This window comes from Leptonotus elevatus, chromosome 5 (assembly GCF_054856555.1).
Source record: "Leptonotus elevatus isolate MCC_2025b chromosome 5, RoL_Lele_1.0, whole genome shotgun sequence".
Classification (NCBI taxonomy): Eukaryota; Metazoa; Chordata; class Actinopteri; order Syngnathiformes; family Syngnathidae; genus Leptonotus; species Leptonotus elevatus.
In genome coordinates, this window is record NC_141243.1 from 26,144,478 (window position 1) to 26,159,828 (window position 15,351).

At 43.8% G+C, this 15,351-nt stretch overlaps 10 non-coding genes across 10 annotated transcripts; all 10 read right to left on the bottom strand.

Annotated features, from left to right (window-relative positions):
* Nucleotides 1–2,707: 2,707 nt before the first annotated feature.
* LOC147174646 (U1 spliceosomal RNA) lies at nt 2,708–2,872 on the bottom strand. Its single transcript, XR_015095045.1, has one exon. It is a non-coding gene; the product is annotated as a U1 spliceosomal RNA (small nuclear RNA).
* A 389-nt stretch (nt 2,873–3,261) lies between these two features.
* Nucleotides 3,262–3,453, bottom strand: LOC147174647 (U2 spliceosomal RNA). The gene has a single exon (XR_015095165.1). It is a non-coding gene; the product is annotated as a U2 spliceosomal RNA (small nuclear RNA).
* A 6,197-nt stretch (nt 3,454–9,650) lies between these two features.
* LOC147174648 (U1 spliceosomal RNA) lies at nt 9,651–9,815 on the bottom strand. Its single transcript, XR_015095114.1, has one exon. It is a non-coding gene; the product is annotated as a U1 spliceosomal RNA (small nuclear RNA).
* Nucleotides 9,816–10,204: 389 nt separating this feature from the next.
* Nucleotides 10,205–10,396, bottom strand: LOC147174649 (U2 spliceosomal RNA). The gene has a single exon (XR_015095166.1). It is a non-coding gene; the product is annotated as a U2 spliceosomal RNA (small nuclear RNA).
* Nucleotides 10,397–10,720: 324 nt separating this feature from the next.
* LOC147174650 (U1 spliceosomal RNA) lies at nt 10,721–10,885 on the bottom strand. Its single transcript, XR_015094986.1, has one exon. It is a non-coding gene; the product is annotated as a U1 spliceosomal RNA (small nuclear RNA).
* Nucleotides 10,886–11,274: 389 nt separating this feature from the next.
* Nucleotides 11,275–11,466, bottom strand: LOC147174651 (U2 spliceosomal RNA). Its single transcript, XR_015095087.1, has one exon. It is a non-coding gene; the product is annotated as a U2 spliceosomal RNA (small nuclear RNA).
* Nucleotides 11,467–11,790: 324 nt separating this feature from the next.
* Nucleotides 11,791–11,955, bottom strand: LOC147174652 (U1 spliceosomal RNA). Its single transcript, XR_015095125.1, has one exon. It is a non-coding gene; the product is annotated as a U1 spliceosomal RNA (small nuclear RNA).
* A 389-nt stretch (nt 11,956–12,344) lies between these two features.
* Nucleotides 12,345–12,536, bottom strand: LOC147174653 (U2 spliceosomal RNA). Its single transcript, XR_015095148.1, has one exon. It is a non-coding gene; the product is annotated as a U2 spliceosomal RNA (small nuclear RNA).
* Nucleotides 12,537–12,860: 324 nt separating this feature from the next.
* Nucleotides 12,861–13,025, bottom strand: LOC147174654 (U1 spliceosomal RNA). Its single transcript, XR_015094987.1, has one exon. It is a non-coding gene; the product is annotated as a U1 spliceosomal RNA (small nuclear RNA).
* Nucleotides 13,026–13,414: 389 nt separating this feature from the next.
* LOC147174655 (U2 spliceosomal RNA) lies at nt 13,415–13,608 on the bottom strand. Its single transcript, XR_015095221.1, has one exon. It is a non-coding gene; the product is annotated as a U2 spliceosomal RNA (small nuclear RNA).
* Between the last annotated feature and the right edge of the window lie 1,743 nt (nt 13,609–15,351).

Consider the following 15,351-nt stretch of genomic DNA (forward strand, 5'->3'; position numbering starts at 1 on the left):
CTTGTACCGCTCCCTGTACTGAGAGACCAAAGTCTCGTCCTCGAGCAGGGAGCAGTTCAATTTCCACAGACCTCTTCCAATAGTCACGCCAGAAGAAAGTGAAAGGGTGCAAGACAGTATTAGGTGATCTGAGAAAAAAACAGGAGTTAATCTAGCATCAATCTGTGTCCAACCCCGTGTAAATACGTAATCTATGCGAGAGGCTCTGGTGCCGTCACCACTAAACCAGGTGAAGCCCTCCTCTCTTGGATGCATGGTTTTAAAGCAGTCCTCTAATTTGAATACGCGGCACATGTCTTGCAATAAAACCGATGTTTTGTCAATTTTAAAATCCTCCCCAGCTCCCTTCCTATCCTTCCTATTTAAAACACAATTAAAATCGCCTCCAATAATTAGTGGATTATGACCTAGCATGTGGGACTGCAAATTCTCTAAAATATCATACCTGTCATGCTTTTCATTAGAACCATAAATATTTAAAAGGCTAAAGTCCCGTTCTGTAAAAGTTAAGTGTGCTAACAGTGCTCGTCCGTCTCTCACCACTGTGCTCCCCTTTAAAACAATCTGAGGATTATTTATTAAAATGGCCACTCCATCATTTCTATTTTCGTTTGAGCCACTCCATAGTGATGGATGTGGCCACATTTCCTCCCACTGTTTGTAATTTCTTAAAAAGGGTATGCCACATTCTTGGATTAAAAACAGATCAGATTTAAAAGTTTTTAGAAATGTTAAAACGCTCTGAGCTCTAATCTTTGACTTCACGCTTCTAACGTTAATAGTTGAGAAGGTGAGGGTCATAGGTATGATTAAAAATAAAAAAATAAAAACACAGATGGGGTTACAAAATTTTAAGAGAACATTATTTTAAAAAAAACAAGGCAGTCGCTAAGGTATTTCTCGAGAGTGTATTTCTTCCTTTACCTCAGCAAAAGGGGCAGAGCTAAAACACTGGTCGTCTGTCAGGGGCACTTGAGGTGGTGATCGTTCACGCAACCTTAAATTCATAGTGTTTCTGCTTTTTGGCGTTGATTGCAGTACTATGTTTAAAAAGGAGAGTTCATTTGGTGAATCCGAGGGGAAGACCCTGGTCTCCCCCACCTCGCTATCTGGGCTCCCGGGCCTTCCCCTCTTCTCCGTGGACAGGGGAGACTCAGAGGACCGTTGAGATGCAAGCCTTTTATTATTTTGAGCACAAGTGATCTGGGTGTCTTCACTGTCAGCCTCATGTGGACTGACTTCACTTGACTCGCTTGTGGGCATTTCTTGCAGCATCTCACTTTCCTCTGAGCTCTCGATTGGTGGGGCCGGCCTGCTCGCCTCCCCTTGCCCCTCCTCACCTGTCCCCTCTCCACCAATGACAGGATTTGGAGGGAAATTTGAATTTTCTTTGGGACATTCAATTTGTTTGTCAGCTTCATTTCCATTTCCTTGTGCCATTTCTTTTCCAGCCTTCAGTTTGTTGGCAAATGATTTTGGACAATTTCTGTAGAGGTGGTTAGTTTCCCCACAAAGATTGCACTTTCTGCCATTGGTACATTCTTCAAAAGTATGCCCAATTACTCTACATTTCCTACAAATTGTTTTCTCACACGCTTCCGCCAGGTGTCCATGCTCACCACACTTGCGGCAGAGCTTGGGCTGGCCCTGGTAATGTATGTAGCCCCGGTTTTCACCCAAGACTATCATTGGTGGGAGATGTTTCAGGCCCTGAAAGCCCTGGGGGTCCTGCCATTGTTGGATGGGTACCCGCCAGGCACAGTTCCAGATGCCGTCTTCATCCCTCACCTTCACAGCCTGGCCTTTAACCGTGCAATATCTACCCAGCCAAAAACAAATGTCTTCTGCATTCACTGTCTCATTAAACATTCTGACAATAACTGTTTTAGCAGCATTATCAGTCAGTTTTTCAACATTGAACACAGAGAACTGGGCTTTCACATTTTCAAAACGAGTCCAAAATTCACGAAGGTTCACAGCAGAGGTGAAACTCACATCAAATCCCTTACTAAAGGGCAAAGTTATAATACAATTTAAATCCTCAGCTTTAAATTTCAGGGTTTGTTGGACAAGCTTTCTGGAGAAGTCCAGCCTGGACATCCACAGAGGCTCACCACCATCCCTTTCCCGAAACATAAATCGGACACTGTGGTGCCTCCGCATGCCGGCATATGTAGCCGACATGTCGGAGACAACCACTTGGTCACAACTTCTCACGAATAAAAAAACAGTACACTCACCTTGGTCGTTCTCCTGTAACACAAAGTTTTAACAACACAATAACAATACCCCTGCAATTGAGTTAGATTCACAGCCACAACAGGCATAGAATTATCTCTCAGCAGAGGCGATCGCAGTCTTAGCCAAAAGGCCGAGAAGCGATGAAGAGGATAACTGACGGACTCAAGTACAGGCTTCTCGGTCTACCCACTCTCACAGTCGGTTATGTTACACCAAGCAGCGTTGCTCTTATGGACACTGAGACGGAGGAAACCTTGTCTGCTGACTTAACCATTCATTATTCACAAGCCTTCACATAAGCAGCTGCAGTCCAACAACTTTTGCAGTCTTCCTGCAGGATGAAAGGCCAAGCGCCTGCTGCGGTCCCGGCCAGACTTGTGAAGAAAGCCAGACGACCATAGTCAAGTCTTGCTCATTTGTGTTAATTGGTTTCAAGACTATCGCTCTTAATTATTGACATACAAGCCAGGGAAGAGCACGAACGCAGTTCCCCACTATCAGAAATTATGCAGTCGAGATTCCCACATTTGGAGAATTCGCAATGGTCAATGCAGCCGCCAGTGCAATGGCTGCACCTCGCCCTGGGTGAACCACATTCTTGATCATGGTGTCACCCCTGCCAGGTAAGTATGCCTTCCTCAGCCTGGACACGGGGTCTTGCTTTTTTCCACTCACCCTCTTGAATGACTGTGCCATTCGTACACTGGCGAATGCCTGGCCCAGCATGATGGGCCAGTTTCTCTCAGTGGATTAGAACGGCGTGTGTACTTCGCACAGGGCGTTAGAGGAGGTCACAGGCACAACTGCGGAGCATGCAATAGCTGAATGAGCTCAAGTGTCAAGCCTCTGGAACGGGTTCGACTCACCGGGTTGGTGGACAGCAGAGTAGATGTGTGTCGGCAACGTCGCCTGCTTCCCAATTTGACGACATGGTTGCTTCCGCCACACCTACTTGTGCGCACGTGAGTATTGCCACAGCCCGTTTTCTCTGTCTAGATTAGCATTTTCGTTGACCAGCGGAGGTGGTGCACCGCTCCTGGAAATACTGCAATACCAGGATGATGCGCAGAATGGGCAAAGTAAGCTCTGAATCCCATCTCCCTGTTCAAAAAAGCAATTTAATATGAAGTCTCCAGATAGGAGACATATCAGATATTAAACTGATAAGAACAGATACTACACTTGATCTTAGCCAAAAGGCCGAGAAGCGATGAAGAGGATAACTGACGGACTCAAGTACAGGCTTCTCGGTCTACCAACTCTCACAGTCGGTCATGTTACACCAAGCAGCGCTGCTCTTATGGACACTGAGACGGAGGAAACTGATGAGTTATTAACATTGTTTTTTAGTTTTAAATTATATTTTAGCCGTTTATAATTATGTTAACTCAGTATGGCTCAATGAATAGACCTATATTCTTATCTGTGTTACTTTCATGAGAAAGAGCAACGGGTCTGTCTATTCATTCTGTAATCTAAAAGGGAGGTTTCCGGGGCTATGTCACCAAGGGAGTCAGGCCCATTATTATTGTATTCTTTTAATCTGATTTATACCCATGGGAACGGATTCTCTTGTATCCAGTTGTAACCAGGTGTGTTGTGGGCTGACCTTTTTCTGAACCCTTTTTGTGAATAAATAACGATGTGAGCTGGAGAGAGGGAGCCACATTTGAACAGAGACATCGCTTGGATGAATTTGTCAATGTGGACCAGAAGCTTCTGGTAATTAAAAACCTTTGCAAAGGAACTCCTTCAACAGAATCTCACCATTCAGTTAATTGAACACGCAAAGAGTACAATACTTAATATTGTCTACTCTAACAAATGGTGACCGCCGACGCTGAATTATAACGAATGGTCTCCTCCGTTGAATCAAACGGAAGGTGTTATTTTGACGTGGAACAAGCTGCGGCGTTCAAGGACGGGCGGAACTTCTAGGCCTAAATAGATAAAGTACGGTAAGTGGAGATCTTTATCCACGTAGAAGAAGTTTTGTCTGTCTGGTCCGCTGCAGCTGGTTTTTTCGTCTTCCAAATTATCTAAATTTTAAAAGAGATCTGTGTGAACGAGTTGTAGTTTTGATGTCGTTCTATTGTGAGTTGTGATAATTCCGACGATATTGAACTAAACACGTCGTGGAGTGGTGCATTTGAAGGTGACGTAATGCAGACTCGAAGTGATGAAGCTTTTTTGTACAGGAAGAAATAGCGGTTAATTTTTTGATTTGTTTTGTTTTTCGTCAACGCTATGAAGAATCCTTAGACCATAATATATAAAAGGGTTTGCCGGATGACGTAACAAGTCCTTCTTGGTTACTAAGTATCGCGAAGATTATGGTACGCGCTTCTGTTTTTTAAGCAGTTTTGGCCGGATTTGAGGACTAAGTAACATAATTGTTCATGGCTCTTGGTGTGAAAACGTCCTAAACACGTAATATGTCTTTTATTTGAAAAAGCGCCTGTTTGAAATTGAACAGAAAGGGGTCCAGGTTGATTACAGCGATGATTGGATTTTTGTATCACTGTATTTGCAATCGAGAGATTACGTGAAAGATTTTATTTGGAGTTATGGCGCTCCTACTTTTGTAGTTTTGGGGTCAGGATTTCCGTATGAATACCTTTTGTTCTACGGTTAAATTCGATGGTACGTGACATTTTATTTTGAAAATGAGCGCCTTGCAGAAATTTTGCAATGTATGGAGAACAGTTTAGCTCAGCGGGATTGGGTAACCGCTGTGTATAAACGAGAGGTCACGTGATTCTTATGTCTGTCTGTGTGTGGCCATATGTGTTAACATATTGAACTATTAATACTAAAAGTGAGACGTCACTGTATTAAAACCGAAAGTAAACAAAAACTACAAACAAAAATGGAGGCGATTTCGACCCGGATACAGAATGGTTTGTCCTGAATGCGCTTCCGGTTCAGCGAAAAATAAAAGCGTCGATGAACAATGAAAAAACGAACTATGGATCGATTGTATACAAAGCTTTCGCTGGACAAAATGGTATGTCAGACTTTTGTATTTTCTTTGTTGGTAATGGAAAAAGGCTGAATTTGATGCTAAAATGACTCCAGCATTTGTGGAGCAGTTTACGGATGGGTTGTTCAAAGTTACCAGTTTACTGAAATCACCGTATAAAACTGCAGTTTAAATGCTATAAGATTTGTAGACAACGAATTGAAGGAATAACACCGTTTATTTTATTTTTTAAATAATGACTGAAGAGTGTGTGCGTATGCATTTGAGTGTGTGACCTAGCTTCTAAAAAAAGGTGGGGGTTTGTAAGTGAGAAGTGTGCATATGGGGATTTTGTTTGTTTTTCTTTAATATTTTAACTAAGTTTGGTGTTGTTTTGTGTGAGATGATACTGTTGTGATAGTGGCGTTTGTTTTATTAATGGGAATATGATAAAATAGGTTTTGCGATTTATAATGTTAAGATTCCTCCTCCCCCCCCCCTTCCCCCGTTTCTAGGTTAGAAAAAAAGGTGGGGGCTGAGCTGTGCGCTGTGAGCATAATGTGTCCTCGTAATGGGACTCTTTTTTTTTTTTTTTGTCAAAATGGTAAGAGAGGAATGATAAACAATATAAAATAAGTAATAGTATTTGACTGAGCTAATAAATCTTTACACTTTAATGATTGATGACGATGGTTAATTTGTTAACTTTCCCTTTTCGGGACAAATGAATAAAGAGTAATGATAAAATAATGGCATTTTGTTTGAGAGTTGATATAATTATGCCTACATCTTTATAGCTGTGGCTGGAAGTAAGATAGTTGAGTAAGGAGTTATGAATGTTTTTGAAATTGACATGTTGATAATGATTTTTAATATTTGTTTTTTTTTTGAGTGTGTCATTTCAGAAACTGATGTTTGAGTTCCAAGGCAGATGAGGGTTTGATGGCCTTCACTGATTACAAACTGCGAACGGGATGCGCCCCAGCTGCTGATACGTTGTATGGCTAGTAGCTATTTGAAGGGGTATTGAAAAAAAAAAAAAAAGAGAAATGAATAAAGAGGCTGTGTTTTTTACGAAACATTTTTGAGAAAGCAGGGAGTGAACTGTCTTGCTATGATCCCATATCCTCAGTCTGGCATTTTTAAAGCATTGTATCATAATGTGCATTTTTTGATCAGGTGAGCTCTCAGAAAGACTGTGTGTCATCGGATCCACATTGCAGACAGCGTCTGAATGGATGTGGCAGAGATCAAAGGTCTAAAGCCGCAGAGCAACAGTCTTCTCGTCCTGTGCCTAAGAAAAACATGATGTTCAAATTCCTCGATGCCCAGTGACTGTGTATACGCCTCATTCTAGTGACTTCTCCCCTATGGCTGTTTTGCATCCAGAGGAAATCTAAATGCCTGCTCTGAACATTGCTGCCACAACAGCCGCCATGCTGGCCAGGACTGAACATTAACAACAGCTGCCGTCCTGCCTTTTGCTGGGGGTCTGGACAAAGAAAGTTGGTGGTCGGAATGAGATGTGATCCATTCAGTAAAATGCTACATAGTGATATGCAAGGCATTTTAATGTGTTGAGTGGGGAACTGTGATCTATAGCAAGATATTTCAGGAAATTGAAAACGACATATGTAAATTTGAAATAAGGGATTGAGAAAATTTATTTCAATCTATAGCCTACTAAATTTTTGCCTATATTTTTGGGAGAATCAGTTTCTGAATTGGTACAATGGGAATTTTATTAATATGTTATGATATGATATATTTTTATTTTCCCCGTGAGGAACTTTTTTGGACTTCGTCCAGCTGCAGCTATAGTATAAAATAAATAATAGAATAGAATAAGTAGTAACGAGTAAAAGACTAACTAAGAGTTTGATGGCTAAGTTTGATTTTTTTTTTTTAACAGCACTGTGATTTATAAATCCCAGAAATATTTTGTGTGCTGTGTTTTTTATGAGCCCCGCTAATATGTGAAAGATTAGCAGTTTGAAGATGATTTTATCCTCAGCCCCACTAAATCTGTAAAAGAGGTGAGGTTGATTAGCAGTTTAAATAATTTTCGGGACTCTAGGAGAATTAGAGTAATATGGTTACCTCTATTTTTATGGCCCCAAAGTCATCATATATTAGTGTCTTAAGTTGTATCTGCTTATGCTCAGTTTTATAGTGTTTTGTAGCTCTTTTGTTTATCTCAGAGCCTGATTTAGAGGGTTGAGTTATTTATGACGTTTTTTGAGAAATGAGGTCTCTATTTTGTCCTCCCTTTATCTTGACGTGTTTGAAAAAATCAGTGGATCTTTGTCAAATGAGGGAGTTTATGTTTAAGAATTGAACCAATGTAGACGAGTTAGAAAATTAAAATCAAACTTAAAAACGAAATTAAAAAGGTTGTGGGGTATCGGCCTACACTCCAATTGACAGGATGAGTTTGAATATGAAGAAATCTATCAGAGGAAATCGATCGCAAAGTAAGTCTGAAGCAAGCAAGGACAATAATGCATATTCGCCGAATGAAGGTAATTATATTATATTATATCTTTTATCTTAGAATTACATTTGAAAAATGTAATGTTTGGAGCCCAGTGTTTGCAAAAGAGTATAGATAATATGAATATATGTGAGTTTTTCCCAGCATGCCAGGATTCGGCCGGTCATGGGATTCTGGGAAGAGAATAAGAGATATGAAAGGCACAGTTATGCAAATTTAGAACAAATTTAGTCATGGTAAAAAATTACCTATTATTGAACAAAACCTATTTGAAAGATAAATATTTATAAGCTCTGTCTTATATTAATGAATGAGCGAATGTCATTCAACTCAATCAAAGGCTGGGCTCTATTTTAATGTCACAAAAATAGATCTTTTCCTGTTCCAACAGCACAGGACCTACGGATCTTAATCAAATAACATTTACTAATCCCAACTAACAAAACTATCAGGGTTTTTTCCTCCAAATAAAATTTATGTGAGTTTATGAGAAACTAAAAATGAAAAGTTTCTGCACTCAGGAGAACGGCCCCAGGGGGTTGGTGAGGAAATCTTGTGCAGTTTTCTGCACAGAGAAAATGCCACATCTGGTCTACAAGGCTTCCGGAGACGTGCCAGGCTCGGCCATCTCATCAACTGATGCTCTCAGGTTGAAAGGAGAGACGAAATTCCACAACTGGAGCATCAATCTTATCACCTCCGACCTGGAGCCACGTCAGCTGAATCCGTGCCCGGTTCCGGAGCTGCCGTTTGAGGACATCAGTCAACGGATCAAGAGCAAGTGCCTTTTTTTTGGGCAATCATTCCTTTGATCAGTCACATTTTGGGCAGAATAATCCCAGGTGACAAATCGAAGAATTTGGGTAGTCTACCCCAAATTCTTAAAGAAGAGACGAACTATTGCGACACTCTTTTCATTAAAAAAAAAAAATAATAAAAAATAAAAAAGACCTTCAAAGAACTTCATCACAAGATGGCTTCAAAGAACACATATTCGTCTGCCGATACATTGCGACACTTTTCAATGAACAACATTTTATGTTAAGCCTCACATATGCTATGCTTATTCCACTAAAAATCTTTTAAATGTATCAAATTGTTTTTTAATGTCATATGATTGCTAAATTACCTCCTCTTTTGCTAAAGGGATGTTTTAAGGATAATTATTTTTATCACACAACCATTGAAAAAAAAATGTTTTAATGTGTTGAGCTCTCAAGAGCTCAAATGAGGGAATGATGAGTTATTAACATTGTTTTTTAGTTTTAAATTATATTTTAGCCGTTTATAATTATGTTAACTCAGTATGGCTCAATGAATAGACCTATATTCTTATCTGTGTTACTTTCATGAGAAAGAGCAACGGGTCTGTCTATTCATTCTGTAATCTAAAAGGGAGGTTTCCGGGGCTATGTCACCAAGGGAGTCAGGCTCATTATTATTGTATTCTTTTAATCTGATTTATACCCATGGGAACGGATTCTCTTGTATCCAGTTGTAACCAGGTGTGTTGTGGGCTGACCTTTTTCTGAACCCTTTTTGTGAATAAATAACGATGTGAGCTGGAGAGAGGGAGCCACATTTGAACAGAGACATCGCTTGGATGAATTTGTCAATGTGGACCAGAAGCTTCTGGTAATTAAAAACCTTTGCAAAGGAACTCCTTCAACAGAATCTCACCATTCAGTTAATTGAACACGCAAAGAGTACAATACTTAATATTGTCTACTCTAACAAAACCTTGTCTGCTGACTTAACCATTCATTATTCACAAGCCTTCACATAAGCAGCTGCAGTCCAACAACTTTTGCAGTCTTCCTGCAGGATGAAAGACCAAGCGCCTGCTGCGGTCCCGGCCAGACTTGTGAAGAAAGCCAGAAGACCATAGTCAAGTCTTGCTCATTTGTGTTAATTGGTTTCAAGACTATCGCTCTTAATTTTTGACATACAAGCCAGGGAAGAGCGCGAACGCAGTTCCCCACTATCAGAAATTATGCAGTCGAGATTCCCACATTTGGAGAATTCGCAAGGGTCAATGCAGCCGCCAGTGCAATGGCTGCACCTCGCCCTGGGTGAACCACATTCTTGATCATGGTGTCACCCCTGCCAGGTAAGTATGCCTTCCTCAGCCTGGACACGGGGTCTTGCTTTTTTCCACTCACCCTCTTGAATGACTGTGCCATTCGTACACTGGCGAATGCCTGGCCCAGCATGATGGGCCAGTTTCTCTCAGTGGATTAGAACGGCGTGTGTACTTCGCACAGGGCGTTAGAGGAGGTCACAGGCACAACTGCGGAGCATGCAATAGCTGAATGAGCTCAAGTGTCAAGCCTCTGGAACGGGTTCGACTCACCGGGTTGGTGGACAGCAGAGTAGATGTGTGTCGGCTACGTCGCCTGCTTCCCAATTTGACGACATGGTTGCTTCCGCCACACCTACTTGTGCGCACGTGAGTATTGCCACAGCCCGTTTTCTCTGTCTAGATTAGCATTTTCGTTGACCAGCGGAGGTGGTGCACCGCTCCTGGAAATACTGCAATACCAGGATGATGCGCAGAATGGGCAAAGTAAGCTCTGAATCCCATCTCCCTGTTCAAAAAAGCAATTTAATATGAAGTCTCCAGATAGGAGACATATCAGATATTAAACTGATAAGAACAGATACTACACTTGATCTTAGCCAAAAGGCCGAGAAGCGATGAAGAGGATAACTGACGGACTCAAGTACAGGCTTCTCGGTCTACCAACTCTCACAGTCGGTCATGTTACACCAAGCAGCGCTGCTCTTATGGACACTGAGACGGAGGAAACCTTGTCTGCTGACTTAACCATTCATTATTCACAAGCCTTCACATAAGCAGCTGCAGTCCAACAACTTTTGCAGTCTTCCTGCAGGATGAAAGACCAAGCGCCTGCTGCGGTCCCGGCCAGACTTGTGAAGAAAGCCAGAAGACCATAGTCAAGTCTTGCTCATTTGTGTTAATTGGTTTCAAGACTATCGCTCTTAATTATTGACATACAAGCCAGGGAAGAGCGCGAACGCAGTTCCCCACTATCAGAAATTATGCAGTCGAGATTCCCACATTTGGAGAATTCGCAATGGTCAATGCAGCCGCCAGTGCAATGGCTGCACCTCGCCCTGGGTGAACCACATTCTTGATCATGGTGTCACCCCTGCCAGGTAAGTATGCCTTCCTCAGCCTGGGCACGGGGTCTTGCTTTTTTCCACTCACCCTCTTGGATGACTGTGCTATTCGTACACTGGCGAATGCCTGGCCCAGCATGATGGGCCAGTTTCTCTCAGTGGATTAGAACGGCGTGTGTACTTCGCACAGGGCATTAGAGGAGGTCACAGGCACAACTGCGGAGCATGCAATAGCTGAATGAGCTCAAGTGTCAAGCCTCTGGAACGGGTTCGACTCACCGGATTGGTGGACAGCAGAGTAGATGTGTGTCGGCTACGTCGCCTGCTTCCCAATTTGACGACATGGTTGCTTCCGCCACACCTACTTGTGCGCACGTGAGTATTGCCACAGCCCGTTTTCTCTGTCTAGATTAGCATTTTCGTTGACCAGCGGAGGTGGTGCACCGCTCCTGGATATACTGCAATACCAGGATGATGCGCGGAATGGGCAAAGCAAGCTCTGAATCCCATCTCCCTGTTCAAAAAAGCAATTTAATATGAAGTCTCCTGATAGGAGACATATCAGATATTAAACTGATAAGAACAGATACTACACTTGATCTTAGCCAAAAGGCCGAGAAGCGATGAAGAGGATAACTGACGGACTCAAGTACAGGCTTCTCAGTCTACCCACTCTCACAGTCGGTCATGTTACACCAAGCAGCGCTGCTCTTATGGACACTGAGACGGAGGAAACCTTGTCTGCTGACTTAACCATTCATTATTCACAAGCCTTCACATAAGCAGCTGCAGTCCAACAACTTTTGCAGTCTTCCTGCAGGATGAAAGACCAAGCGCCTGCTGCGGTCCCGGCCAGACTTGTGAAGAAAGCCAGAAGACCATAGTCAAGTCTTGCTCATTTGTGTTAATTGGTTTCAAGACTATCGCTCTTAATTTTTGACATACAAGCCAGGGAAGAGCGCGAACGCAGTTCCCCACTATCAGAAATTATGCAGTCGAGATTCCCACATTTGGAGAATTCGCAAGGGTCAATGCAGCCGCCAGTGCAATGGCTGCACCTCGCCCTGGGTGAACCACATTCTTGATCATGGTGTCACCCCTGCCAGGTAAGTATGCCTTCCTCAGCCTGGACACGGGGTCTTGCTTTTTTCCACTCACCCTCTTGAATGACTGTGCCATTCGTACACTGGCGAATGCCTGGCCCAGCATGATGGGCCAGTTTCTCTCAGTGGATTAGAACGGCGTGTGTACTTCGCACAGGGCGTTAGAGGAGGTCACAGGCACAACTGCGGAGCATGCAATAGCTGAATGAGCTCAAGTGTCAAGCCTCTGGAACGGGTTCGACTCACCGGGTTGGTGGACAGCAGAGTAGATGTGTGTCGGCTACGTCGCCTGCTTCCCAATTTGACGACATGGTTGCTTCCGCCACACCTACTTGTGCGCACGTGAGTATTGCCACAGCCCGTTTTCTCTGTCTAGATTAGCATTTTCGTTGACCAGCGGAGGTGGTGCACCGCTCCTGGAAATACTGCAATAACAAGATGATGCGCGGAATGGGCAAAGCAAGCTCTGAATCCCATCTCCCTGTTCAAAAAAGCAATTTAATATGAAGTCTCCAGATAGGAGACATATCAGATATTAAACTGATAAGAACAGATACTACACTTGATCTTAGCCAAAAGGCCGAGAAGCGATGAAGAGGATAACTGACGGACTCAAGTACAGGCTTCTCGGTCTACCAACTCTCACAGTCGGTCATGTTACACCAAGCAGCGCTGCTCTTATGGACACTGAGACGGAGGAAACCTTGTCTGCTGACTTAACCATTCATTATTCACAAGCCTTCACATAAGCAGCTGCAGTCCAACAACTTTTGCAGTCTTCCTGCAGGATGAAAGACCAAGCGCCTGCTGCGGTCCCGGCCAGACTTGTGAAGAAAGCCAGAAGACCATAGTCAAGTCTTGCTCATTTGTGTTAATTGGTTTCAAGACTATCGCTCTTAATTATTGACATACAAGCCAGGGAAGAGCGCGAACGCAGTTCCCCACTATCAGAAATTATGCAGTCGAGATTCCCACATTTGGAGAATTCGCAATGGTCAATGCAGCCGCCAGTGCAATGGCTGCACCTCGCCCTGGGTGAACCACATTCTTGATCATGGTGTCACCCCTGCCAGGTAAGTATGCCTTCCTCAGCCTGGGCACGGGGTCTTGCTTTTTTCCACTCACCCTCTTGGATGACTGTGCTATTCGTACACTGGCGAATGCCTGGCCCAGCATGATGGGCCAGTTTCTCTCAGTGGATTAGAACGGCGTGTGTACTTCGCACAGGGCATTAGAGGAGGTCACAGGCACAACTGCGGAGCATGCAATAGCTGAATGAGCTCAAGTGTCAAGCCTCTGGAACGGGTTCGACTCACCGGATTGGTGGACAGCAGAGTAGATGTGTGTCGGCTACGTCGCCTGCTTCCCAATTTGACGACATGGTTGCTTCCGCCACACCTACTTGTGCGCACGTGAGTATTGCCACAGCCCGTTTTCTCTGTCTAGATTAGCATTTTCGTTGACCAGCGGAGGTGGTGCACCGCTCCTGGATATACTGCAATACCAGGATGATGCGCGGAATGGGCAAAGCAAGCTCTGAATCCCATCTCCCTGTTCAAAAAAGCAATTTAATATGAAGTCTCCTGATAGGAGACATATCAGATATTAAACTGATAAGAACAGATTTTTCTTTTTCATGTTTTTATTGTCACTTTTCAATCAATTACAAATCACATTTCTGCAATATGGAGCATTCATCTTGTCTCGAATATGACATGTAAAAATAAAAACAAAATAAAAAATGAAAAATGAAAAAACATTCATATCTATTGTGCAGGAGCGTAGCACTGCATTACTAATTGGGACTTCATCCCACCCTCTCAAAAAGCGCTTGTCCAGGACCTGCCGGGTAGCCCTTTTTGCTCCTTCCCTCCTGGAGAGCCAGGCCGTCGCTGCCGAGACCTTCACCGTGTAGCTCCGGTTCCCTCCTCCGGGCGGGCACAGGCGACGCTTCTTGGTGGCTGTGTCCTTGGCCTGCCGCGTGCAGCTTCGATGGTCTCTGCAGCCATTCGGAGCACAGCCACGGGGGGGGGTCTGCCTGTGCCTCCTTACCAGCAAGTTTCTGGAGGTCCACATGGCGTCTTTGATGGCGGCAAGGGTGAGCCAGTCTTTCGCAAACTCCTCTCGGGAACACTTGGCTTGGCTCACCCCGTAGAGCACGTATTGTGCATTTAGGACCTCCCTTGCTGGCAAGTCCGGGAATTTTCTCAGGTGGCCGGCTGTTGCCCACAGGTCTACGGCAGCACTGCACTCCCAGAGGAGGTGCCTCACCGACTCCTGGGCGCCACAACCAGGTCGGGGGCAGGTTGAGTGCGCTGACATTCCTCGGGAGTGCATAACGGCCCTGACTGGGAGAATCTCGTGGGCCACCATCCACGACAGGTCCCGAAGTCTGTTTGGGAGGGCAGGATGGTTGGCGTTGCGCCAAACAGTTGTGGGCTTGCCGAATGCAAGCCCGCGCACTTGACTCGCTGTTTGCCGCTCCTGCACAATAGAGATGAGAGACTTGTGATTTTTCAAAATGTGACAATCTTCATTTTCCAATTTAAAATTTCTTAAAAATTTTGGGATAAAAGAATGTGCTGGTGGTAAATTAAAAGACACCGGAAGTCTTTGGTCGCTGGGTATTAGTTTTAATTTACGGAGGTACGATCCCATCCAGAATCGTGTCATTGCTTGACTTTTGGGATTGCTGGATGGTCCCAGAGCATTTTGCAGATGGAGGGCCACATATCTGCTGCCCAAAAAGAGCTGGAGGTCCGGCACGCCTTTTCCACCCTTCTCTTTTGTTTTTTTCATCGTGTCCCTCCTCAGTCTTTCCCATTTAGAACCCCAGATAAAGTAAAAAATTGCACGGTCCAAATCTAAAAGCACATTTCTTTTTGGGATAAAAACTGAACTGATTAATAAAAGCAAGGGTAAAATTACTGCTTTTATTATTAAAATCTTCCCCTCTAAAGTCAACTCTCTCAGTCTCCAAAAGCCAAGTTTTTTTCTCACTTTCCCTACCACGTCGCCCCAGTTTGTATCCCCTCCCCCTCCCTTACTGAATTTAATCCCAAGTATTTTCTGGTCCGTTTGTATCTCCGTCAGGGGCAGTCCTGTCTTCTGTGTCGCGGTCCATGGTCCGTAAAACTGTGCTTGGGTCTTGTCTCTGTTGAGTTTAGAGCCAGACGCTCTTCCATACCAGTCAGTCAAGTCCAGGGTCCTTGTCACGGATAAAATGTCAGAACACAGGATGTTAATATCGTCCATATATAAAACACACTTTGTTGTGAGTCCCCCGCCCCCTGGAATACTCACCCCCTCGATCATTTTGTCCCTTCTCAAAATCTGTGCCAACGGTTCTATGCATAGAACATAGAGGAGGGCAGATAAGGGACAGCCCTGACGGACGCCGCAGTTAA